This window comes from Cervus elaphus, chromosome 20 (assembly GCF_910594005.1).
Source record: "Cervus elaphus chromosome 20, mCerEla1.1, whole genome shotgun sequence".
Lineage (NCBI taxonomy): Eukaryota > Metazoa > Chordata > Mammalia > Artiodactyla > Cervidae > Cervus > Cervus elaphus.
Genome location: NC_057834.1, coordinates 30,071,701 through 30,096,501, shown reverse-complemented (window position 1 = coordinate 30,096,501; position 24,801 = coordinate 30,071,701). Strand labels below are relative to the sequence as shown.

At 42.4% G+C, this 24,801-nt stretch overlaps 1 protein-coding gene and 1 non-coding gene across 4 annotated transcripts in view; one reads left to right on the top strand and one right to left on the bottom strand.

Moving 5' to 3' along the window:
• The window catches only part of DDR2 (discoidin domain receptor tyrosine kinase 2), a 172,619-nt gene that overhangs the window by 27,950 nt on the left and 119,868 nt on the right, over positions 1-24,801 (top strand). The gene's annotated exons all lie outside the window — the stretch shown is intronic.
• Positions 23,043-23,114, bottom strand: TRNAW-CCA. The gene has a single exon. It is a non-coding gene; the product is annotated as a tRNA-Trp (tRNA).

Genomic DNA, 24,801 nt, shown 5'->3' with positions numbered 1-24,801 from the left:
GGAGGTGCGGGGTGGGTGGAAGTTGGGGCCCTGACAGGAGCAAACCCTGGAGATGCCTGCTTAGTCACAGAATGGGTTACAGTTGGGATAAATGACACACTTTAATTGTGTTGCTGCAATAAACCTGAGGGTCGGAGATTTTGGAACTGGACTGTGCCTGGATCCTTTTAGAGAAGGCAAGATCCTGGTCAGCATCTAATTAGGGAGCCACAACTATGGAGGGTGTGTGACTGCATGACAGCGGGGAGCCGATAGACATGGAGGAGGCTAGCTCTGTACAGAGATGGGGGTGGGGTGGGGTGAGATGCGCTGGAGGTGGGCAAGTTGACTCAGACATTTCCCGATGAGCCAGGCTCCAAAAACATTCTGAAAAGCAGAACCTGAGAGCAGACTGCAGTGATCTGAAAAAGAACTGGTGGGCTAGACAACATGCTCCTTTTTTGTTTTTTTCTCATGGGATCCAAGGACTTTGCATAGTATTTTTACTTGATAAAATAATAACACTGTTTACTGAGCCCCTGTGATATGTAAGCGACTCTGGAAGAGACTTGGAATGATTCAAGTATAAATGAGAAATAACCCAGCCTAAGCTGCTCATGGCTAACAACAGAGAGAAGTAACGCAGAAGAGAATTCACTCCAAGCAGGTGAGGATGTGTTGAGAGAGTGATGAAAGGTTGAAAGAAGGAGAGCAGCAATTGTGGCTGGGTGGGTCAGAGGATAAATGCCTTGACTCTGGAGGGGGTGGAGCTTGGAGGCCAGGCAGACATTCGATACACAGAGAAAGGTGTGGGTCACTCATTATTGATGGAGCAGACCTTGTTTACTGGTCATTCAGAATCCTGAACAAGGATTCAGAATGACCAGTAAGCAAGGATGGAAGTGGGCATACAGGTGGAGGGGAAGGAGGAAATAGCCATCTCCCAGGAGCAGAGGGTTGGGGAGGAGGAGTGGTGAAAGACAGAGTTGCAAAGGAGGGAGGTGCCAGCCTGCTCACTGGCTGGGTTGAGACATCTGGATACCATCCTTGAGATCCAGCATCTGTGTGGAACATGCTCCAGGCGGGATGGATGACTTTGCTTTGGGAGATGCTCATTTCCGATGCTCCTCTTGCTGAGTGTGGTTGCATTTCTGAACCAGATTTTCTTTTATTTTTTTGATAGTTGCTCAGTCGTGTCCAGCTCTTTGCGAGTCCTCCTTGGAATTCTCCAGGCTAGAATACCAGAATGGTTAGCCATTCCCTTCTCCAGGGGATCTTCCCAACCCAGGGATCAAACCCAGGTCTCCCGCATTGCAGGTGGATTCTTTACCAGCTGAGCCATGAGGGAAGCCAGAGAATACTGGAGTGGGTAGCCTATCCCTTCTCCAGGGGATCTTCCTGACCCAGGAATTGAACCGGGGTCTCCTGTATTGCAGGCAGATTCTTCACCAACTGAGCTATCAGGGAAGTGAAGCAGATTTAAGGTGCCATAACAATAAGCCTTCAGGGGGAAATATCAGGGGACCTCAAAATATATATGCATGAAACACTCTGAGTTAGTGTTTTCTAAGATCTCAACCTCTTGTTTTGGCTTTAGTCTTTGTAGCTTTTAAGAGTAGATTTAAGGGTCAGTCACAAACTGTTTTGCCCTCAGAGTTGATCTAGGGCTGATATACATAATCTTATTTCCATTGTCTCCATACTCTATAACTTCTCATATGACATCAACTCTTTTATTCTGCTATTGTGGGCTGAAGCAATCATACTGTGTTTCTGGCTGGAACCGTTCACTGAATTTCCTCTTGACCCCGAGCTTACTCAAAATTCCTGCTTCCTGGATTACAGAGCCCCTCATTCTTCACTTTATGATGGATAAGGATTGGGGTCTTCCTGCTAGACATTCACAGCATTTGTCAGGGTTTTTCACTGATGTCTCATGTATTCACACTGTCTCTTGTATTGATTACTTTTTTATGTGCATGAGGTTCCACTTGCATGCCCCCCCACTCCCATTCCAAAAGATTGTGCGACCCTCTTAGTCATGGTCTGAGTATCTGTCAGTTATTTTGGCTTTGGCATAATATTTAGCATAGTATTATCCATGTATTATTTTGTTTGGAGGTAGAGAAACTGAGTGGATATCGGTGGGCTTGATGAAAGTGAAAGAGAGTAAAAAAGTTGGCTTAAAAAAAAAAAAAGTTGGCTTAAAACTCAACATTCAGAAAACTAAGATCATGGCATCCAGTCCCATCACTTCATGGCAAATAGATGGAGAAACAATGGAAATAGTGAGAGACCTTATTTTTTTGGGCTCCAAAATCACTGCAGATGTTGACTGCAGCCATGAAATTAAAAGACACTTGCTCCTCGGAAGAAAAGCTATGACCAACATAGACAGCATGTTAAAAAGCAGAGACATTACTTTGCCAACAAAGGTCCATCTGGTCAAAGCCATGGGTTTTCCAGTAGTCATGTATGGATGTGAGAGTTGGACTATAAAGAAAGCTGAGTGCCAAAGAATTGATGCTTTTGAACTGCGGTGTTGAAGACTCTTGAGAGTCCCTTGGACTGCAAGGAGATCCAATATTGAATCAGGGTGTCCAATGTTGGCCCACAAAAGTCCATCCTAAAGGAAATCATTCCTGAATATTCATTGAAAGGACTGATGCTAAAGCTGAAACTCCAATACTTTGGCCACTTTATGAGAGGAACTGACTCACTGGAAAAGACCCTGATGCTGGGGAAGATTGAAGACAGGAGGAGAAGGGGGCAATGGAGGATGAGATGGTTGGATGGCATCACCATCTTGATGGACTTGAGTTTGAGTGAACTCTGGGAGTTGGTGATGGATAGGGAAGCCTGGTGTGCTGCTGTCCATGGGGTCGCAAAGAGCTGGACACGACTGAGTGACTGAGTGACTGAACTGAACTGATTGGTGGGCTGCTGGTACCCACCCGTTCCTATGTTCTACCCCGGTATTGGGTTTTGTGGAGAATCCGGAAATAGATCTTTGCTAATTAAAGCAACATCCACTGACAGCATCAGTATCACGTGGGAGCTTGTTTGAATATACAGAATTTCAGGTTTCAGAATTTGCAAGTTGATTAGGTTTGAGACACATTGGTTTCCAGATATATTGTATACCGATCACCTGGAAAATATGTTTAATGACAGTTCTGATATCTTTAGAGGTTACTTAGATGATGGTGGAACAAACAGGCCTGCTTTTATAAAGTTTTAATGAAACCTAGCTATGCTCATATATTTACATATTGTCTGTGACTTCCTTTGTGGTACCTCAGCTGAGTTGAATAGTTGCAGCAGAATTCTTATGGCCCACAAAAGCGAAAATTTTTTACTATCTGGGCCTTTTCAGAAACATGTCTGCTGACCCCTAGGGTATGAGATGAACCCTACTTCCTTAGAGGAAAGGAAAAGACAGTGATTTTTTGCCCCAGTGGCAAAATTTGCAAGCCCATCTTAACCCATCATGGGGAAGTTGATTCATTAAATCTTAATTCCCAAGCAGGCAATGAAGATTCTTGAGCCCCAAACTGATGCCAATAATGGTACCAAAGAGTCTGCGACTTTGTAAGGTCCATTTCATATTGCCTTCCTTCAAGAAACCATTGTGATTTTATGGAGATGACACGTCTCCACAAACTGATTCCGTTACTTGTTCAAAATGAGTCCGACTTGTCTCCAGAATTGGGAAGAGCCAAGAGGAAATTCTGAGTAGAAATATTTGGGACCAAGGAATAAAAACAACTTTTTATGGTTTGGGTAGATTCTGCATTTTTACTACTGAAATCATAGCCTTAGCCCCAAACACCCACCCCTGGGGTGCTCACTGGTAGCCAGATTCAGACGGCGGCGTGGGCTTGACGTCTTTCTTTTAATTCTCTGGGAGAATCCCGCCACCTGTCTCTTATTTGGGGTTTTTAAATTGTGAAATGGCGGCACACACAGGCTCCAAGCTTACTGCATGTGTACGCCAAGCATAGGAAGACAGAAGGCAGAGATTTGGGCTGCGAAGCAGGAAGTGCAGAACGGGGGCTGCTGGCGCGGAGGCATCTGCTCCGCACACCCCGGGGGAGCGGCGGCTGTGGGAGGAGAGAGGCGGCCCCATGTAATCACTTGAGGATGTGGGCGCGCCGCTCTGATCTTCGTCTTGGAGATCCTGACTCTCCTCCTTCCAAAACCGAATTTCAGAGGAGGTAGGCGTAGGAGAATGAGGATCCGTTTTCCTTACACAGAGTTATCTGGAGCCCAAGGGGTTTAGTGTGGGATTCTGAGGGAATCTTTGCTGTGTCAGTTGGGACTCTGGTCTTACTGATTGTAGTTTATTTTCCACTGTCTGCAAAGCCAGGGACAGACAAGAGGTTTTTGAGGCAGCGGAGTGGAAAGAAGTGGGGAGTCCTCTTCTCAACTCTAGGACATACCAACCAATTCTGAGATGTGGTAGCAGTGAATCAGGGTGTCCAATGTTGAGAACCACCTTACCTGTTACCAGGGAGCCTTCCTGGAATTCCCTAAGCTGCATTAGCTGGTTAGCTCAGCTGGTCAGAATGTGGGCGTTTGGACTGATATTTCAGCCATTCTCTCCACAGGGGGACGCATAATATGTTCATTTATTCCTTCATTTCTTCTGTCACTCAATGAATATCCATTGAAAACCTACCACATCACAGAATGGGGAAAAACATGAACTGGAGAGTCCGACAAACCCAAATTCAGATTCTAGTTTCCCTATCTGTGAGCCAACAACTCATTCAAGTTCTAGTTTAGTTGACATGTTTCTTCCCTTCTCACCCGCCTTCCCTGGAATCTCCGTGAATCTGTGGGTTGGGCTGAATGGTGTTATTTTTCTTCATTTGGTACAACTTCTGCATATTCTGTTATCACACCATATTATGTGGAAATTATTCGTTTAGGTTTCTGTCTCCTCAGGTTGTTAAGTCACTAATGGCAAAGATCTTCATGAATACATGTTCACCCTTAATTTCTGACACATGTTAGAATTTAAACATATGTCTGTTGCCCCAAAAGAATATAAATTCCTTCAACATGATTTTCTCATCTGTAAAATGAAGGTGATGAGAACACACCGTGTGATTTTGTTGTGAGGGTTAAAGCACAACAAGATATTGTGTGAAGAGTTTGGGATGTTTGGGAGAGTGCTCTATAAGTATAAAGTGCCCACAAATTGTGGTTGTTCTAGTGTCTGACTTGATTGAGATTTGGTAGAAGACAAGTCCAAGAGAATTGTGAGGCTACATAGAGATGTCTTGGTCCATTTTGCCTATGGTGGGTGATTGGGGGAGGACCTGGAGACTTAGGTTTGTGAGTCACAGTTTGTGTGTATGAGTTGATGCTAGACAGTTTGTTCCTGCAAACTCTAGGTCTCCTCCTCTAGGTTATCTGCTCACAACAGTGGGTACATGCCATGTTTATTTTTTTTATGCTTATACTTTTTATGTTTCTAAGCACTACTAAGAAAGTGCGTAAGTAGATAACTGATGTTGATGGGCACTACAAAGCCCAAATCTCTGGACCCCATGTTTCCCCATATTCCTGGTTTGTATCTGTCTTGTCTTGAGAACATGGATAGTGAGGCTATTCTATAGAGAACATGGATTGGGGGAGAAGAGAGTAAGTTCTGTTTGAAACAAGATGAGTGTGAGAGCTGGCGGTCAAATATGCAGGACTGGGGAACTGGAAAGCGGTGGGAACTGAAGCCTTCTTATTTAACTTTTCATATGTCTGTTTTCAGCTCCCAGAACCAGACATAGAGCTCATTGTATAGCTCCCATGGTGCTTAGAGCTCACTCATTAAAAAGAAGATGCTAAACATTTACTGACCCATTGCAAAATGCTGGGCCCTGCTTCCCATGTAGGTAACAAAGAACTGCTGCAGATGTTGGAGCAGAGTTGTAAGATAATATGACTTCTGCTCCAAGACGACCTGACCTTGCTGTGGTGGATGAGCAATATTGGGAGGGAGAGGAGGTGGGGGTGGCGAGGCCCAGCAAGAGAGCAGGTGGGTAGTGAGGGAGTGAAGGAGACCTCTGCCAGAAGGGCTGGAGAGGAGGAGGTCTGACTACGTGAGAGGTTACTGACTCATCTCTCTCCATACCGTTAGCACTAAAGAAGTCTCCCTGCTCTGGGAGGAGCAGTGACCGGCCTTGGGTGCCTTTGGAACGAAAGCCAGTTATTGTATCCAAGGGAAGATAATGAGAAACACACAGACTGTGAAGATCAGGAATGCACCACAAATCTTTTTGTTGCAAAACTTCACTTTCCAAAGCCCTGGGCAAGGGTGCAGAAGCCTCTTTGTGTGAACTTGGCCTCTTTACCAGGAAATGCAAGATGGAATCTCCCTTGATAAATCATAGGAGGGATCATATCCAAGAGTCTGAGAGGCTGGCAGAGGACCTGGGTGGGGTAGTTGATGAAGAAATGGAGGGTCATGTAGCCCTGATTAGAAGACAGGAAAAAGCAGCATTGTAAAAAGTGCCCAAGGGTGGGGAGACATTAAATTTCATTTAAGCATCCCCTGCCCTATCCCCAGTCCCAGCAGTCTAACATTATGGAGAGTGTTCTTTTCTTCAAATATGAAATATTTTTGTAATTGGAGAAAAGCCATTAAAAAGGAGAAACCACTTTCATCCAACTAAAAACTCTAGCAATTCTATGTATGTAAAAATAATAATTCTGTATATACTCCAGAATTATGTCAATTCAGTCAGATATATGAATTACCTTAAAAATGTCTGTGCTATTTGGAGTAGGAGTTTAATTTTTATGAATCTGTTCTAAGTAAACATACTGAAAGGGAAAAAATACAAACACAAAAATGAAGCACTAGGTACAAAAAAGAAATAATCTAAGTGGCCATTAGGGTATGGTTCAGTGTATAGGTTTTAAACCTTTGAAATGATGGGTTTGAGAATTTTAATTTTAGGTATTTATTGAATACCACTGAAAGGAATTTATGTCATATTAAGAAAAATTAGAAGTTTTAGAGTCAAATAAAAGTATGAGATCAGTTATGTAAAAATGCACACACAAAAATCAAACCTTTAAAGTAAATATACTAAAAGATTAGCCATGTTTGATTTCAGATGAGGAGATTATAAGGATTGTTTTTGGTTCTTCATACAATTGAAAGTTCATAAATAATTAATATGTATACATTACATCAGAAAAAGAAAAGAAGGTATGTAATTTTTTTTAAAGGAAGATACTGTGAAAGTATTTGTTCTTTTCAGAGAGAATGTGTGAAAAATCTAGGTACCCTCCTCTTTCTTTCCCTGGGATTCTGAGATTATTTTTATCCTCAGGAAGATCTTTTGTGAGATTATTTTTACTCTCAGGAAGATCTTTTCCTTCCTCCTCACAGGTTAGTCTGTTTCTGGGGATAAAAAAATAGTGAATTTGCTGTTTGAGCTCTGTTCCAATATGTGGTAATTCTTTGTTACCTTCCTGGGAAAAAAAAAAAGGTATGAGACACTTTGATATGGTATTCAAGGGCTATCAGCCCAAAACCCCATCTGATCTCTCTAACTTCTCATCAGTTTCCTACATGTATTTTAATTAATTATTAATTATTATCATTGAATTATAATTGACCTACAACGTTATGTTATTTCTAGATTTACAGCACAGTGACTTGATTTTCCTATTCATTGCAAAATGATCATCATGAGAAGTCTAGTTACCACCTGTTATCCTATAAAGATGTTACAGTGTTATTAACTATATTCCCCATACTGTGCATTTCATCCTATGACTCATTTATTCCTACGTGTATTTTCTGATCTGTCAGAACCCCTCTCAGACTCCTTATTTCTTGTTTGGGTCCCCACCTTCCCGCTTCTGAACCTCTACTTCTTATGGGGACATGTTCACAGAGCATGTATTAAACAGCCAAGCAGAGCAGGGACCTTGTTCAGATGACCAGGCTGATCCTGCTGCGTGGTGTTTACAGACCACTGCACCTCTCTGAACCTCAGGTGGCAACCTGTGACAGGAGGGAGGGTGACAGATGGTTGCCAGGGTTCCTTGCGTCTCAAGAGCCTGGCAAGCCCTGTTCCCTTGTGGTCCTAGGAGTGCTCATTCATGTATCTGCACCTCATAGATCTGTCTCCCATGGTGACAGCTGCCTTAAGCGCCCACGGCCCTCCTCTGCACCCGGCAGATTCTACACTTCCCAGTTCACTGGTCCTTGTCCTTCATGATATGTCCCAGGAAGTTCCAATTCACAGTGACTGTGCATACCAGTCCTTGCCACTTATATTTACTGCCTCTTATCAAACCATGGCACATGCCAAGGATATAAAATGTACTATCATTTGAAAAAATTTCAACTCCAGGGAAAAGAAAACAAATTAAGTGAACTTTGAGGTGAAGTTGCATACTTCTCTAAATCCTTTTTAAAGTTTTTATTTTATATTGGTGTACAATTGACTGACAATGTTGTATCAGTTTCAGCTGCACAACAGTGATCCAGTTATACACGCACATTTACCTATTCTTTTTCAAATTCTTTCCTCAGTTAGGTTGTTACAGAATGTTGAGCAGAGTTCCCTGTGCTATACAGCAGGTCCTTGTTAGTTACCCATTTTAAATATAGCAATGTCTACATGTCCATCAAGGTCCAATAGAGCCCAACATGTGACCCCCCACTTATATAAGGGGAGAGAGTTATTTACAATATTTAGACTATAACATTTCTGAAAATCCTTAGAAAAATTACCCATGAGCCCACAGTAAGTCTGTGTTTCTTTGTTTTGAGTCAGAGTAATTTTTTTTTCTTTTTCACCAGCATATAAAAATGAAATTCATAGGAGCTTGAACAACAACAGCATCAGAGGGTACATATATCCCCCTTCTATCAACCGTTAGTCTAACCTTCAGTTCCATGTATAATTTATACCACAACCAGAGTCCTTCACTCTCTTCAGGTTTCTACAGGTACTTTGCTCCCCTCCTTCCTCCCCTCTTCCTCTGTGCTCACGTGGGACAAAAATAAGAGTTTAGGGTGAGATAACCAAAGATACGCTCCAATATCAAGAGCATCTTTGCCCTGTTCCAGCACCAAAGGGCACTTTTAGAAGGAGGGGGTCAGAGTGCTCTTCTGACTCAACCTCACAAGCATAGCCACGGCAGATGGACAGTTCCCTGCTGTTTACTCTCCACCCGTGGAGCCTTCTTTTTCCTTCTGTTTCTTATAAACAGCAGAAGAGACTGTGAACAGTTAAAGGGCAGGCATCCTGCCTTGTTCATCTTTGCAGCTTTTTTTGGAACGAAGTGTGGTGCTAAACACAGGTAGGCGTTGGCATGTGTCAGTGGAACGAATGAGTGAACAAATGCAGGACAGAGAATCTGATGGTAGTAGAAGCAGTGTGGACTATGGAAAGAGTACAGGGTTATAATCAGAGCGGTGAATGTGTCCTTGCTCTGATTTACTGGTTATGTAACCTTGGGGAAGTGCCTTCCTCTCTGTGACGGTGGTTTCCCCAGCTGTTGAAAAGGTGTGATCTGTGTGTGCGTATGTGTGTGTGTGTGTGTGTTGGTTACTGATGGAAAATGTGTACCTTAAGGAGAGTATATGCTAATTCATGTGGCACATTGTTGCAGCTCAATAGCAGGCACTTTTGTAGCACTGTTTTTCCTCAACTATTTTAAAATTAAAAAACCTCAAAATCATTCAGGAAACACAACCCATAATCCCATCATTTAAGAATGATATGAAATGAGAAGTAAAATTTCCCTTCTCAGCCATTTCTTTTAATTCCCCAGAGATAGCTACTTTCTGTAACATTTAAGGTCTGATGCTCATCCTTCCTGATACTTTTCCAAAGTTGCATAGGCATATCTTTATGCACAGCAAAGTGAATTAGCTATACATATACATGTATCCCTTCTTTGTTGGATTTCTTTCCCATCACCTCTTTTGAAATGTTCTCAGGATGGCATTGAAATGGCGAGGAAGGCTTAGGTTGCAGAAATGTAGTGGAAAAATTACAAAGGATATCTCAACAATCTCAACAATGATACTACCCCACCATCACCCCACCCTACCCCAGGGGAGTATCTAGAAAGGGCCTGTAGGCATATGGTTAGGATTGGCCTTAATTAGCATCTTCCTCAACTATCTGCTGGAAATATCAAGTATGTTATTAAAATTCACAGATGCAATCAATTGTTAGAGTCACTGGAGACCAAGAATTATTTCACAGGCATCAACACTGTTGTGGCGCTGACAGGAAGGAGAACAATTCAGCCTGGAAAAATGCAAACTGATGGATACAGTGGGAAAAGGCCTAGGGAAACAGGGCTGGAGACAGGGTGAAGCAGGGAGGCCTTTAAAACTTTAAAGGGGCACTGAAATCTCAGTGATAAAGAGAAATAATACTTCAATGTGATATTGCAATACCGCAGCAGTGGAGCTCCAAGCTAATCTTTGACATGTAAAAGCCTTGGTTAAGCACATGAATGTTAGACATATCAGACATTAGGCCATGATTTATGGAAAAAAATACCTCTGAAAAACAGAATAAGTAGATTTAACTGTTTCTATTTGCTTCCTCGGGTTGAATTAACAAATTGCCAGAAACTGGCTGGCTTACAGCAACAGAAATTTATTATTGCATCCTTGATGCACTGTTAATGCATTAATAATGCATCGTTCCGGAGGCTAGAAGTTCTGGCCAGGAAGGTGTCAGCAGAGCCATGCTCCATCAAGGGCTCTAGCGAGCCATCCTCCTGGCCTCCCCTAGCTCCTGGTGCCCCCTGCCATTGCTCCAGTTCTGCCTCTGTGGTCACACAGCCTTCTTCCCAGTGCGTGTCTATGCCTCTGTGTCTGAATCTCCTCTCCTTTCTCTTATAAAGACACTAGTCATTGGACGATGCCCTCATCTAGTATAACCTCAATTTAACTTGATAACATCTGCAAAGATTCTATTTCCAAATAAGGCCGTGTCTATAGGTACTAGGAGTTAGGACTTCCTCCTGGGGTGACACAGTTTGACCTACTACACTATTATTAATTAACAGTGGTGGGTTTGGTTTAACATAGATGCAGCAGAAGCGTAATTTCTGTTTGGAGGAATCTGGCAGCCAAGGCATGGGCCAACACCTGCCATGATTTAAATACCTAAGAAAATATTTAAGGATATACAGTTTGGTTTCTTTGGGGATACACATGCTCTAACTTCTGCTAGTGGATGTGGTGACCAATGGGTGCAGGATTTTTAAGGGTAGTCCTGATTTTACATATTCAAATGATGATGATTGGAAAATCTTTTTGCTCAATTTTATCTTTCTGTTGTTGATTTTTTAATTTTCTCCATAAAAGCAGTTTTCTAATTTATTATGAGTATAACTGAATGTGATAACTTTTAGAGAGTTTTTTCACATAAATGCACAAACTAGGGGGAAAAATCTTCTGTCAGACCTAGCATTATGACTTTTTGTTCATGAAATATGATTATGCTTCTGAGACCCGCCAGAAGAGGATGAAACAATGGGGGTCACTGGATATCATTTGAATTTTAAGTTGAGATAGATGTGCAAGGGAACCAAATCTGTTTTCTCTCATGTTTCAGACACATCAAAGCCAAGTTCTGAAACATAAATGTGGCATAGTCCTTTAGTGAACATTGTTATTAACATCCTATAAAGTGTAGGAACAATCATAAAGTGTAGGAACAAACATAAAGTGTAGGAACAATCTGTTGTATAGCAATAATATTTAATAATATTAGCTATTTTGATTATTGGATCACTAATCCATATTATATAATCACTAAATGTACCAATAAATTAACAATTCAATAATAATAGCTAATGTTTGAGTGCTTATTACATACCAGGCACAGGGATAGATCCCTTTAAGAGCATTATTTCACTTCTAATGCAGTAATTCTTTCTTAAGAATGAGATTCTGTGTACTTGGGTTTGAAATGTCCTACATATTTTCTCTGCTTTTGGTTGGGGATCACTAGCCCGTTTGGAGATAGTTCTGTACATAGGCTGTTTTCTGTATGAGTACATTTGACCTGGACACGCAGGAAGCGTGGTCAGCAAATTGTGCTGGCACCAGTGAAGGAGCAAGTCAGACAGAAACCAGTTGTCATGAACATCTGCATTGTTGATACTTTCATTACACCACTAAAGAACTTTTTAAGAGCTTGGAAAGAGTTTGCTTTTTTCAAAAAGGCTAAAGTTCTCCCTGCAGTCTTGTTTGTAGAAGTGATTGATTTGCTTTGTAAGCATTTTTCATAGTACAAAGATAAAATTAGATTTATTTTAATTCAGTTTATCCCTCACTATAAACTAAGAAGAGTAGAAACTAAATAAATATATAATTTTAGAAAGTGTCTGAAGAATGAAGTCCAAGAATTTGAATAAAATGACTAAAGGCGTTTGTGGACTTTCCATTCCTGTTGAAAATTTAAATTTGTTTAAATGCTTGACATTTCATTGCTTTAAGTACATGATTATCTTGAGGCAGGAGAAGGGGCTGAAATAAAGATTCTGAAATCTGAGGTTCAGACATGAATTCTCTGCGTAGAACTTGGAAGGGAGTGTTCTATAACCTTGATAGGAAAAAAAATCCTCTATTTTTCTAAACTCTAACAAAAATGTAACATTTCTTCCAATTAGTAGAAATAGTAGTATTTTTCTGTCACATAATTTTATCAGCTATCTCAAAATATTATCAATACTCATCACCCCTTTGAAACTATAGTGTTATTAGATCATTGACTAGATCTTATTATTTAATGGATTAATAAGATCTATTATTCTACTATATATTTTAAAATATTTTGATAACCATATTTCAAATATTTTATAACTAGTACCATTAGTTTTGTTTCTAATCCTATGCTCTTTATTTTATGCATTAAACATTATTCCTGGAAAACACTCAGAAGCTTTACCAGACTGCATCATGGTCCAGGGCACAACAAAAGGTTAGGATCTCCTAGGTTGGAGGAACCCCATTGTCCTTCTCATTTTTGATTCTGTGAGTGTATGAGGGCTTGGGTGTGATGCTGATTTAGGAATGTGTGTATGTGTGTGACGGTGGGGTGTGGCCTTGTAGGTGGCTCATGGGTCAAGGGGAATGAAGTGAAATAGCTGTAAAGTTTTCCACTGTGTGATTCCTTACTGAAGATGACACTTTGCTGTCCACCTTCACCCAGGGTATCATGCAGGCAGCAAAATGTATGCTGACTTGGAGCAGAGAGGCAGGCCTCTGAGCTCCACTTGACTACTTTCTGAATGTGTGGCCTTCTGTATCTTGTCTGTGAAAGGAGTTGAAGAGCATCTCTCCTCTCGCCTCATGCAATTGATCACAGAAAAAGAGAGAATGGAAAACTCCTGGGTAAACTCTAAGACGCCCAAGGAGCGTAGGGGAGTCCTGCTGGCAGAGAGCTCGTCTGGGTGCCGATCTAGTGTGACCCTGAAGCCGAGCACTGTGGACCAGCCACAAGGAGCCGGAGGCAGCTCTGACTGGATGCTGGCCTGGGATAGCTGAGGACAGAGGTAATCTAGTGGGAAATTTCAAAAGGCTTGTGGTAGGCTATGTCCGTGTCCTAATTCCTGGAATCTGTGGATTCCTTACCTTATGTGATAAACGGGATTTTGCAGATATGATTAATTAAGGTTAAGGACCTTGAAATGGAGAGATTTTGCTGGATTATCTGGGTGGACCTGATGTAGTCACAAGGGTCCTTGAAAGAGGGACTCAGGAAGATCAGAGTAAAAGAGAGGAGATGTAAAGACGGAAGCAGAGGCCAGAGAGGAGAGGATGGTATGCTGCTGACCACGGGCCCAGGAATGCAGACAGCCTGGGGATGCTGGAAAAGGCAAGAAAACAGACTCTCCCCTAGAGCCTCCAGAAGGAAGACAACTCTGCCAATACATCAACTTTAGGACCTCTGACCTCAGGATAATAAATTCATCTTGTTCTGAGCCACTATGTTTGTGATAATCTGTTACAGCAGCAATACAGGGCCACTGGGCCTTTAGGCTTGGCAGAGTGCTTCAGGCTTATACAGAGTCCTTGCCGTAGTATTGGTGTTTACTGTGATTGTTTAATATTTTTCTCTTGCTATACCTGTGTTTCTTTAGGCTGGTAAGGATAAACATTGAGCTACTAAAACAGCAAATAATAATAATAATAAAGTTTCTGACTGCATCCTCAATTAGAGAACCACCAACTCTTTCTCTTTCATGGCATTAAAATCTCCTCTAACAGCTCCAGGGATGCTTAGCGATTTTTCCCCTGTGGCTCAGGAACGGAGCCATCTCATCTACCCTGAAACAGCTCCGTTTTCCTCCTCTTCCTTCCCCACTCCCATTCTGGCTCCTGGAGGGTCCAGCGCCAGACAGCGGGGGAACGTGGCTGCTGCCACCTCTGCCACTGCTGTGTCCCCCATAGCCACACCCCCCAACCCAGGGAATCCCTCGTGAATGTCCACCCCTGGGAGTGGCACCAAAGCCATGCTGGGATGGCTCCGCTGTTCCCCCACCTGCCAGGTCTCGCCAAACCCTGAACCTCTTGATGCTTTGATCCAGGTTTTCACTGAAAAGGAGGAATCATTTTCATTCCACTTCAAAGCCAGAATCCAGTCTGTGGGTGTTTTCAATGCCTCAACAGTATAGCTAATATCCACTGGAATACTTTTGGTGATATTGACTGAGTTCAGCATTAATGCCCACTCTGACTTTAGTTGCTTTAACCCAAAGTGCAAATTTCCCTGAGCTGCTTCTGTCATCTGTTGATGCTCAAAGGCTTGCGTGGTCTGGAAGGGAAAGTGGTTCCTCTCTGATTTGCCAGAAGCGAGTGGTTATGTTAGCTGAGGAGCCAGCACACTAATTTCAGTGATTTGATTCTGGTACAAGTTCCATGGGGCCAGAGGGTGGGATGGTGCTTTTTGCTTTGGCCTGGGTAAACATTTGATGCTTGTTACGGTGGTTGAACTGCTGGATTTGATATTGTATCCGTGTGCCAGGAGGTTCACAGTAAGTGAGGGGTGTGGTCTGTTAGGGGAGAGTGGCCGTGGCTTGGCCTCTGCACACCGTATGCGCACACACATGTTCTGTAACACGTGAAGACATTGTGTGGGGGCCGACCTCCTGACACTGTGGGCAGTGGTCTCCGCGAGGGGAGGGGAGGCGGCGGAGTGTGGTAGAGACGGCACTGGACTGGAATGAGTTTCCACTGCTTGCTGACTCCTACTACTTCCCATCTGTGAGCTTTCTTCAGTCCTCTGCTCATTCCTTCATGACTCGGGCCATAATGATTTCGTGCCAGGCTAAGTACTTTTAGAGTTGAGTAGTGAACAAGGTGGATGCTACCCCTGTGCTTTTTTTTTTTTTTAATTGGAGGATAATTGCTTTACACTGTTGTGGTGGTCTCTGCCATACATCAACGAGATCATCATAATTATACATGTATATCTCTGGAGCCTCCCTCTCTGCTCCAATTCCACCCCTGGGCTCTGCGACAATCCCTGTGCTTTTAGATCTTACTAGATCTTACTGTTGATTGCAATTGCAATGAGTAACAACGATCTTATCCTTAGTACTCGCTGAGGGTTATCTTGTCCCAAGCATGTGGGTTATGATGGAAGAAGCAGGGAGTTAGTGGAGGTTGAGGTCAAGGGAGACGCTAGTAGGAGATGATTACTTACTGACGCTTGTCCTACTTTGGACTCACGTCCTTTCTCTGACCCTCTTTTCCTCTCTGTGTCTTCTCTCTTGGCTTCCTCGAGCCACCCTCCCGGCTTGTCTCCTCTCTTCAGACCTCTTTCCCATCAGCCTCTCTAGGCTGACCTTTTGCTCAGGTTCTTGTCCGGAATCTCCAGCTGCATGATGGACCCCTCCTCATGGAACCCTCAGGCATTTCAAAGGCACAACATCTGTGGAAGAACTCAACTAGGCCATTGTTTTTTCTTCCCTTTGTGGTCTCTGAAAATTTTATCATAATTCTTTTTTCATTTAGGTCAAAAACTTAGTCACCTTTGACTCTCTGTCATACCTGCCAGTGACTTAGCCCTACCCTTAGTATCCTGGCAAGTTATTAACCACTGTGATGTGGTTGTTCTGCCTGTAAAAGAGTCATGTCCTTCTCAGAAGGTTGTAATAAAGATTAGATGAGTCAACACATGGGCAGTGCTTATTAAAATGCCTGACGTAATATCAGCATTCTATCCAGGTACATCCTCTGACCCCCTGTTTCTCCATGTTTTTTTCTCTTGTACCTTAACTCTTTGGTTTTATAACTCTCATTGTCTGTTATATTTCTAAATTGTTTGCAAATTACTCCACAGACTAGTGGCTGGACCTGAACTATATGATACTACATGATACTACATGAGACATGATATCCTTGTTTTTCTTCACATTTCCCAGAAACTCTCTCTCACATACACAAACACACAAACATATATACCTCTAAATATGTACATATATGCATATGTACACACACACACATGTATATATGTACTGAACTATACAAACATGCACACATACATATATAGATTCACATATACTCTTTTCTTTGTTTCTCAATTGGCTCAGTGTTTTGATGATGCTTCAAAAAGAAAAACAGTGAAAGTGTTACTTGCTCAGTCGTGTCCAACTCTTTGCCATCCCATGGACTGTAGCACACCAGGCTCCTCTGTCCATGGAATTCTCCAGGCAAGAATTCTCCAGGCAAGAGAACTGGAGCCTTTCCCTTCTCCAGGGCATCTTCCCGACCCAGGAATTGAATCCAGGTCTCTCGCACTGCAGGCAAATTCTTTACTGTCTGAGCCACCAGGGAAGCCCTTGGAAAGAAAAAGACCTGGGCAAATCCTTACTTATGGTGTGACGGTGAAAGAGGAAGTTTGAGAACTGTCCAGAAAATAACTTTCCAGCCCACTAATCATAAGATATATATATATGTTTTGTTTTGTTTTTCAATGAACCAGTCTTTCTGTTAAGGGTAGATTTGCTGACTGGTCTTAGTGAAAATTACCAGCAGGGATGTTCTCAGAGACTCTCTGTTGCTATGAAATGGATCTGCTCAGAAACATGGAAACCCTTCCTTAGATAAGCCCTTGTAAATTGTTTCTGTGATGGAAATAACAGTGGGAGGTGGTGTTAGGGATTTCAGGTTCACAGCGTGTAGTTAGGATTTTTCTTGACCGTGTAATTTCATCATTATGTATATCTTTTAATTATGGGCTTTAATTGCCTATTTTCATTCTGTAATTAAATATAAAGATGTTAATTTTGTAGATGTTACAATCAGCTCAAATGCACTTCCCGATTCTTTCCCCAACTCTACTTTCAAAGAAAATTAATACATCTTTAAAAAGTTTGTGTACAGAAGGAGCCTCTCAGAGGGCAGCTTTTGGGAGCCAGTGGGTGTTTTCATGGGAGGGACTCTGGCTCAAGAAGGATATGGGAGCATTACCCTCATTATATTCCCTGTAGATTGTGCAGTTTCATCTCCAAGGGATCTTGCTGGGCCTAGGGCAGTTAGAACTCCTTGTATTTGTATAAATAAAACCAATTTCTCTTGACTGAAATATTTAAAGGTGGCATTAATTGTCAGTGAATCACTAACAGGAGAGGAAAGAACTAATGTTAGAGCAGCTCTGGCTTTTTGTTTCTCTTGTGACTTACTTCATCTTAATGATGAAAAGACATTTTAGATTCATGGAGTTTATATTTTGTGTGTGTGTGAGTAGCTGATTATCTATGTTTCTATCATTCTATCACTTCTCTATCATCAGAGAAAGAGAGGAATTGCTTTACATTTTTAACAAACACAGACCTTAATTAAACTATAATTTATTTTATAAGAACTCTCAGTAATTCAGGTCTCTCTTCATTTCTTTCTCTAGTTATAGCACTCTGCTTTTAAAAGGCAGGCACTGAAAGACAGTCTTTCCCTATGGACCTTACTATGTTCATTTTATCCTATATATTCTACATATTTATCTAGTTCCCCCCATTTATAAATATAAGCAAAAAGAGGAAGCTTGGTAGAGTAGAAACAGTCTTAGTAAGGATCCTGGTCCTTTTGCACATGTATCTTCTCTTTTTACATATGTAGGTTCTCTATATTTTGTCTCCCTGGTCTCATACTTTAAAAGCTGTTTGTATGCTTTTGTTCTTCAATTTAGATATCTGGTCCCAACCTCTCCTCTGAGCTCCAGATTCACATAACAATCAGAGCTCTTGATATCTCTACCTGGATATTTTAAGCTTGATGTGTCCAAAACTGAATTTACTTCTTTCCCAAACTCTTTGCTCTTCTTTCCTTCCTAGAATTGGTAAATGACAGCACCATCCACTCAGCTAGTCAAGCCCAAACTCATAAAGTCATCCTCTGTGGTTTCTCTTTCTGCACGAGAGCTGTCAACAAGGCTTGTTTTTTCTCTAGAATGTCTCTTGTATGTGTCCTGAGTTGCTTTAGTCGTGTCCAGCTCTTTGCAACCCGATGGACTGTAGCCCTTCACACTTCTCTGTAGGATTCTCCAGGTAAGAATACTGGAGTGGATTGCCATGCCCTCCTCTAGGAGATCTTCTTGAGCTAGAGATGGAACCTGTGTCTCTCACATTTCCTTCATTGTCAGGCAGGTTCTTTACCACTAGCGCCACCTGGGAATCCCAGAAGGTATCTTAAATCTGTCCCAGTTCAGGCTGCCACCACCGCTCACCCAGCTGACTGCAATAGCTTCTTCTTTTCTCCTTTTCGGTGCTTCTTCCTCTTCATCTTTCCCCCAATGCCAGCAAAAGCTGTTATAAAACACAGATTAGTTCATGTCATTCCCTTGCTTGAAAAATGTTATAGATTTCTTTTATATACAACTCAAATTTCTAACCATGGTGTGTTAATCATTTTGAGCCGCCATAACAGAATGCCACAAACTGTGTGGCTTAAACAACTGAAATTTATTTCCCCACAGTTCAGCAGGCTGGAAAATCCACGATCAAGGCCTAGCAGGGTTAGGTTTCTGGTAGGAGCTTCCTTTCTTGCTTGCAGAAGCAGGCTTCTCACACATGGCAGAGAGAGAGAGAGAGAGTAAGTGAGCTTTCTGATTCTCTTCTTATAAGGGCACTAATCCTGTCAGATCAGGACCTCACCCTTATGATCTCACTCAACTTTAACAACCTCCCTATATGTCCTATCTCCAGATATTGTCATATTAGGGGTTATGGCTTCAACATATGGGTTGCGAGGGAGACATGAGTCAGTTTTTTGCCCATGGCTGTGAAGCTGTTTATGGTGGGGTACTTTCCACTCTCTGTGGTCATCTCCAGTCCAGTCACTCTGGATTCATTTTGACTTCTTTAACAGGCTAATTTCTCTTCTACTTAGAACCTTTATGCAAGCTATTTTATTTGCCTAGAATAACTAGCATCATCCTCTGCTCCTGCCTTTCTCCTGGTGATTCGTTTTTGTCCTTCAGGTCTGAGCTTTCACCGTCTCAGGGGAGGCCTCCCTATTTGCAGTTACCTTTATTATCCTCAGCCCCCAGGTGCCAGATGTTTCTGTCACAGGACTCAGCACACCTGTAAATTCTACTAGGACAGCAATTCCTGTTCCTACTGATGGGGTTACCCAGCATTTAACACAGAACTCGAAACATACTCCATACTCAATAATATTAAGGAATGAATGAATGAGTAACAGACCCTCTGTCCCCTAGGAATGAATAATTCAGAGGAGGATTAATGTACTTTCATAGGTAATCAATGGACTGGGTTAAGTTTGACATTTACTTTAGGTGAGAGCAGACCATCCCTTCTGCTTTACTATTTTACCAAGAAATTGCCCCTTTCCCTAATTCTTCTTTATTGTGGTAAAACATACATAATATAAAAATATCATCTTAACTATTTATAAGTATACAGTTCAGTGATATTAAAGATATAGTGTGCAACCATTATTACCATCCACCTACAAAGCTCTTTTCATCTTGTAAAACTGAAACTCTATAACCATAAATAACAATTCCTCATTTTCGCCTCCTCTCAGCCCCTGACTACCATCATTCTACTTTCTGCTTCTATGATCCCACTTTTGTTCTCACCAGTTCTTCTGAACACACCGTTCCATCAGAAGTCTGAATCTGAATCCTATGTCTGCCCCTCACTCATATTCTGGTGGAGAATATTGTACAAAACTTACCATTTGCTAATTACCTTGCAATTATTCCTACTAAAGATAATCTCAATATTGGAAACCCACATGGAGTTTCCTTTCTAGAACTACTTTAACAGTGAGGGATAAATATTGCAAATCAAGTTCTCACGATTGGAAACTGAGGAAACACTGCTTCTCTCAGGAAGCATTCCTTAAGAGCTTCTCATGATCCAGGGACCAGGCTGGAGAGAGGCTGGGGCTTGCAAGGAACCACACATTGTTGACCTGCTGAAGCGTGCATTTCAAGGAAAATATGCCTGGGCCAAAGGCTTGCACATAGTAGGCACTTAGTTAATAGTCAGTGAATGAGTGGATAAAAGTGGCAGTGGGAGGCCAAAGACACTGGAAGAGGCAAGGCCAGGGAGGGCCTCAAAGGCCATGCTAGGGCTAGTGGTGGGAGTGGAGTCTTCTTTAAGCAGGGGAGAGACCTCACTGGTTTGAATTTTTTAAAAATCCCCTTTGGCTGTAGAACAGAGGATAGATCAGAAAGAATGAGACTGAAGCTATAAGCACAGACAGGAAGGGTTATAACTAATTAGGTGGGAGCTGAAAGCATGGACAAGAAGGGCTTTCAGAGATGGCTGTATAATTTAGGAGAAGTCCTACGGCTGCCCTAGCAGCGCGGAGAGGTAGAGACAGGCGGGTGGGACACCATATTCTGGGAACTGATTGGTAGGTGTGGGCACAATTAAGTTGAATGTGTGCTTTAGAGAGAGAAAGTTGGAACCTGTGTGTGTTTGTGTGTGTATGCATGTAGGAGTGCAAGTGAACATTTAAAAATGATTTCTACTAATACTTATCTGTTTGGCCTAAAGGCTCGTGAAGCCCTCCTTATGCCTTACTCCCAATCACATGCTCCACGTCACACAGAGAAATGGGCAGAACAGCTCAGCCCAGTAATTCCATCCTGACTCACACTAGCTGTTTCCAGCCGACTTAATTACTTGCTCCCCCCTTATGTTCATGCAGCATTTTCCTCCATTACACTTGTCACACCACTATTTTTATGAGTTTATATAACACATTCTCCCTGCTAACCTGTGAAATCCTTACAGATGGGAAAGTGCATCACTTATCTTTTTTTCTATCTATCTATTTATCTTTCTATCCCTGGAGCCTAACTTACTCAGCACATAGCAAGTTCTCTAATGTTTGCTGAATAAAGGAAAAGCGGTAATTTTGTAGTTTACTTAGCCAACACCTAAAGTCTCCAGTGGAAACTCTTGTATGGCCTCCTGTATTTTGGAAATAACATTAATAACAGTTCCCAATGTTAAAGAACCGACTCTGTAATGCCAGATACATTATGTGCAACGTTCAGGAGGTCCTTGGAGTTTAAAAAGTCCTAAGGAGATGGATATCATTGACTGCTTTCTACAGTTGACAGACGGAAGCTCGCAAAGGTCAGGTCACTTATGAAGTCACCCAGCTAGAAAGTACAGACCTACATCTGGAAGCAAAGCCTGGCTCCTTAGCTTCTGTGCCCTGCAGCCCGCCGTTCCCTATGGTGCTCCATCCCTGCATTGGGTTCCTGCACGGTGGTGAAAGTCACTGCCCTTCCTATGAGAGTAAGAGGGTTTTAATCTGGTCAAAAGGAAACAGTGTTTCCTCTGTTCTCAAGGAGGTTTGACCAGTTACAGAGAGGGAACCAAGAACAATATTATCCCAGAGATGTGGCCAGTTTGTGCTAACTCTAGCTCCGGATGTTGGAGCTGGTTCCCAGGAGCGCAGGAGGAATGATGATCGTTCAACTGAGATTCAAGCTCATGGTGGGTTGAGGATTGAGATTTCCCTTCCCTTGAATGTTGGCCATTTTCTCTTCTCCTAAGATTCAGGCAGGATGCTTTCTACTCCAGGGAGAGCCAGTTCCCAAATTGGCTCTGCCGCTGGGTTGCAAACTTCCACTTCATTGAGGGTTTGCTGTTTCCAACTTTAGTTACTATAGTGATTTCAAACAAAAAGGCTACAATTCCCTATCTCCAGATTGCCTTGCACATTGTTGATATTCTATTAGTATTTTATTTGTTGATGGGTCCTAACTGGCTGGTTAGTCTTTGCAAGGCTCCATTTGTGGATAAATCACTGCTGGTCATTCCAGGCTCCTTAGCTTTTTTCCCAGTGGGTTTCTCATTGTCAGGGTAACCCAGGGAGAAAGAGGAAACACAGGGAAGGCTCCCCCACATGGACAGGTGGGGATATCCAAGGGAGGTGTTTTAGCTTGTTTTCTTTCTGCCTGACTTTTCTATACTCTCCAATTTGGATGACTCATCCACATAGTCTTTTTATTTAGCATCTTGGGACTGAATAGCGCCTCCCGGTAAGCCCTCCACCCTAGGAACTGGGCAGAAATGAACATGGGATGTTATTAATTTCAGGGTAGTCAGTGATTTCAAGCTTGCCGGAAGGTACCCTACTTCCAAAACCACTTCCCTCATCTGCTGGGTATTCGCTTCATTCCTTCTTCTTTAGACTTGCATGTGTGCTAAGTCACTTCAGTTGCATACGACTCTTTGCAACCCTTTGTAGCCTGCCAGGCTCCTCTGTCCATGGGATTCTCCCAGCATGAATACTGGAGTGGGTTGCCATGCTCTCCTCCAGGTGATCTTCCCTATCCAGGGATCAAACCCACGTCTCCTGCATCTCCAGCATTGGTAGGCAGATTCTTTACCACTAGCACCATCTGAGAAGCCCTTTTCAGGCTTGAAGTGAAGTGAAGTGAAGTCACTCAGTTGTGTCTGACTCTTTGCGACCCCATGGACTGTAGCCCACCAGGCTCCTCCATCCATGGGATTCTCCAGGCAAGAATACTGGAGTGGGTTACCATTTCCTTCTTCAGGGGATCTTCCCGAGCCAGGGATCGAACCCGGGTCTCCCGCATTGGAGGCAGACGCTTTAACCTCTGAGCCACCAGGGAAGCCAAATCTCACCATTAGACACACTGTTCACCACCTCTCCCGTTTCATAGTATTTACACCTATGTTCTGGGGTTTGGGCAAGAGTTTTTTTTTTTTTTTTTTTTTAATAGAAGGGGATCCATGAAGACTTTGGGCAACATGTAGGGAAGGGAAAGGGTGAATTTAGCGAGACCTGAAGTCAGTTAAGTTCATTCATTTGGGAGAGACTGAGTTCTGCAGACAGATCTTCCAACATATAGTAGTTATATGTAGTTAAGAACATGGCCTTGCAACAAAACTGGCTGAGTTCAAATATTGTCTCTATTACCTACCAGTTGTCTGGCCCTGAGCAGGTGAGGAAAGTTCTCTGAGCCTTATTTACTCATATGTAAGTTAGTGATAATAATCATTCTTTACCTCATAGTGTTGTAAGGATTAAATAAAGAAATATATACAGTAAACTGAGACTAGTACATGACACACAGTAAACACTCATTAAATGAGCTGCTATTAATATTTGGTCTGTCTAAATAAAGTCGTTCCTACCTGGTATGTCAGTCTGTCTCAAACCTTCTGGGATTCAGCATTGGACACCTAGGCTTGCAAAAAGCTAGGGCTGGGAAGCGTCTGAGAGGCTCTGAGGCCTGAGTCATAGAGGCATGGGAAAACAGTGTCCTGTCCGTTGCTCAGAACACATCTCTTCTCACAAAGTTGCCCGTCATTGGCCTGCAGGGCAGATGGACCAGCCCTCCAGGTGTGACCGCCTATCTCCATATAAAGCCATCTCCCCTCAAACAGTGGTGCAGTTTCTGTGAGAGTCTCTCAAGTAACAGTAGGTTATGTTGAAAGACCAGGGAGTTAGAGAAACTGTCCCAGTCACTGGTCCCTGCATTGAACCTGGTGAGGGGCACTTGGTGGAGTTTATAGGTCCTGGAGGCCTGTGTATAAAGAAGTCTCTGACATGGAATGGAGAACATGAAAAGTCTCAAAGACACAGTTGAACATCTTATTTTTAAGTCAAGGACTTTGGATGTTTTTGTCGTGATGGTTCCTACAATGCTGACGCGTGTTCCTTCCCAGAATGATGCTCCCTAGCACGTTTCTTTCTTGAAAAAGGCCTCAATTCTCTGGCCTTGACATTGGGGAAAATGAGCTCCTATTTTTCTTTTTTTAAGTATAAAAATAACACAACCCAAACTTAGACAGGATTTTTTTTTTTTCTGGTGAAGAGGACTTTACTCATAATCCTATCAGCTGAACACATACATTTCAGTATTTTTCTATAAACAAAGCATTTTTTAAATTGAAATTATAGAGCAAGACATTTCTAAGAAAATTCAACTCATGCTCTTGGTTTAGTCAAGGACTTGCTGACTGTTCTCAGAAAAGTTAACCTGGCTTTTTTGGGGGGAGGCAAATGTTGCATCCTTACAGATGGCAGCACTGGAGTCTTTTTGTGTGATGGATGTGGTGGAAATCAGATTCTAAGCCTGAGCCCTGCTTCCCTGTTTGCTGGATGACTTTCAAAGAGCGTCTTCACCTTTCTGGATCTGCTTCCTGGCTCTTATTACACAGGTTACTGCTGCATGGTGAGAGCACCAGCTTCTTCACCGTGTTCTCTGCTCAGTCTTGACACAAGCAAAAGGTTTCCAGGGACTCAAGGTATGATTTCATCTGTATGGTCTTTGACAATGATTTGATTGATTT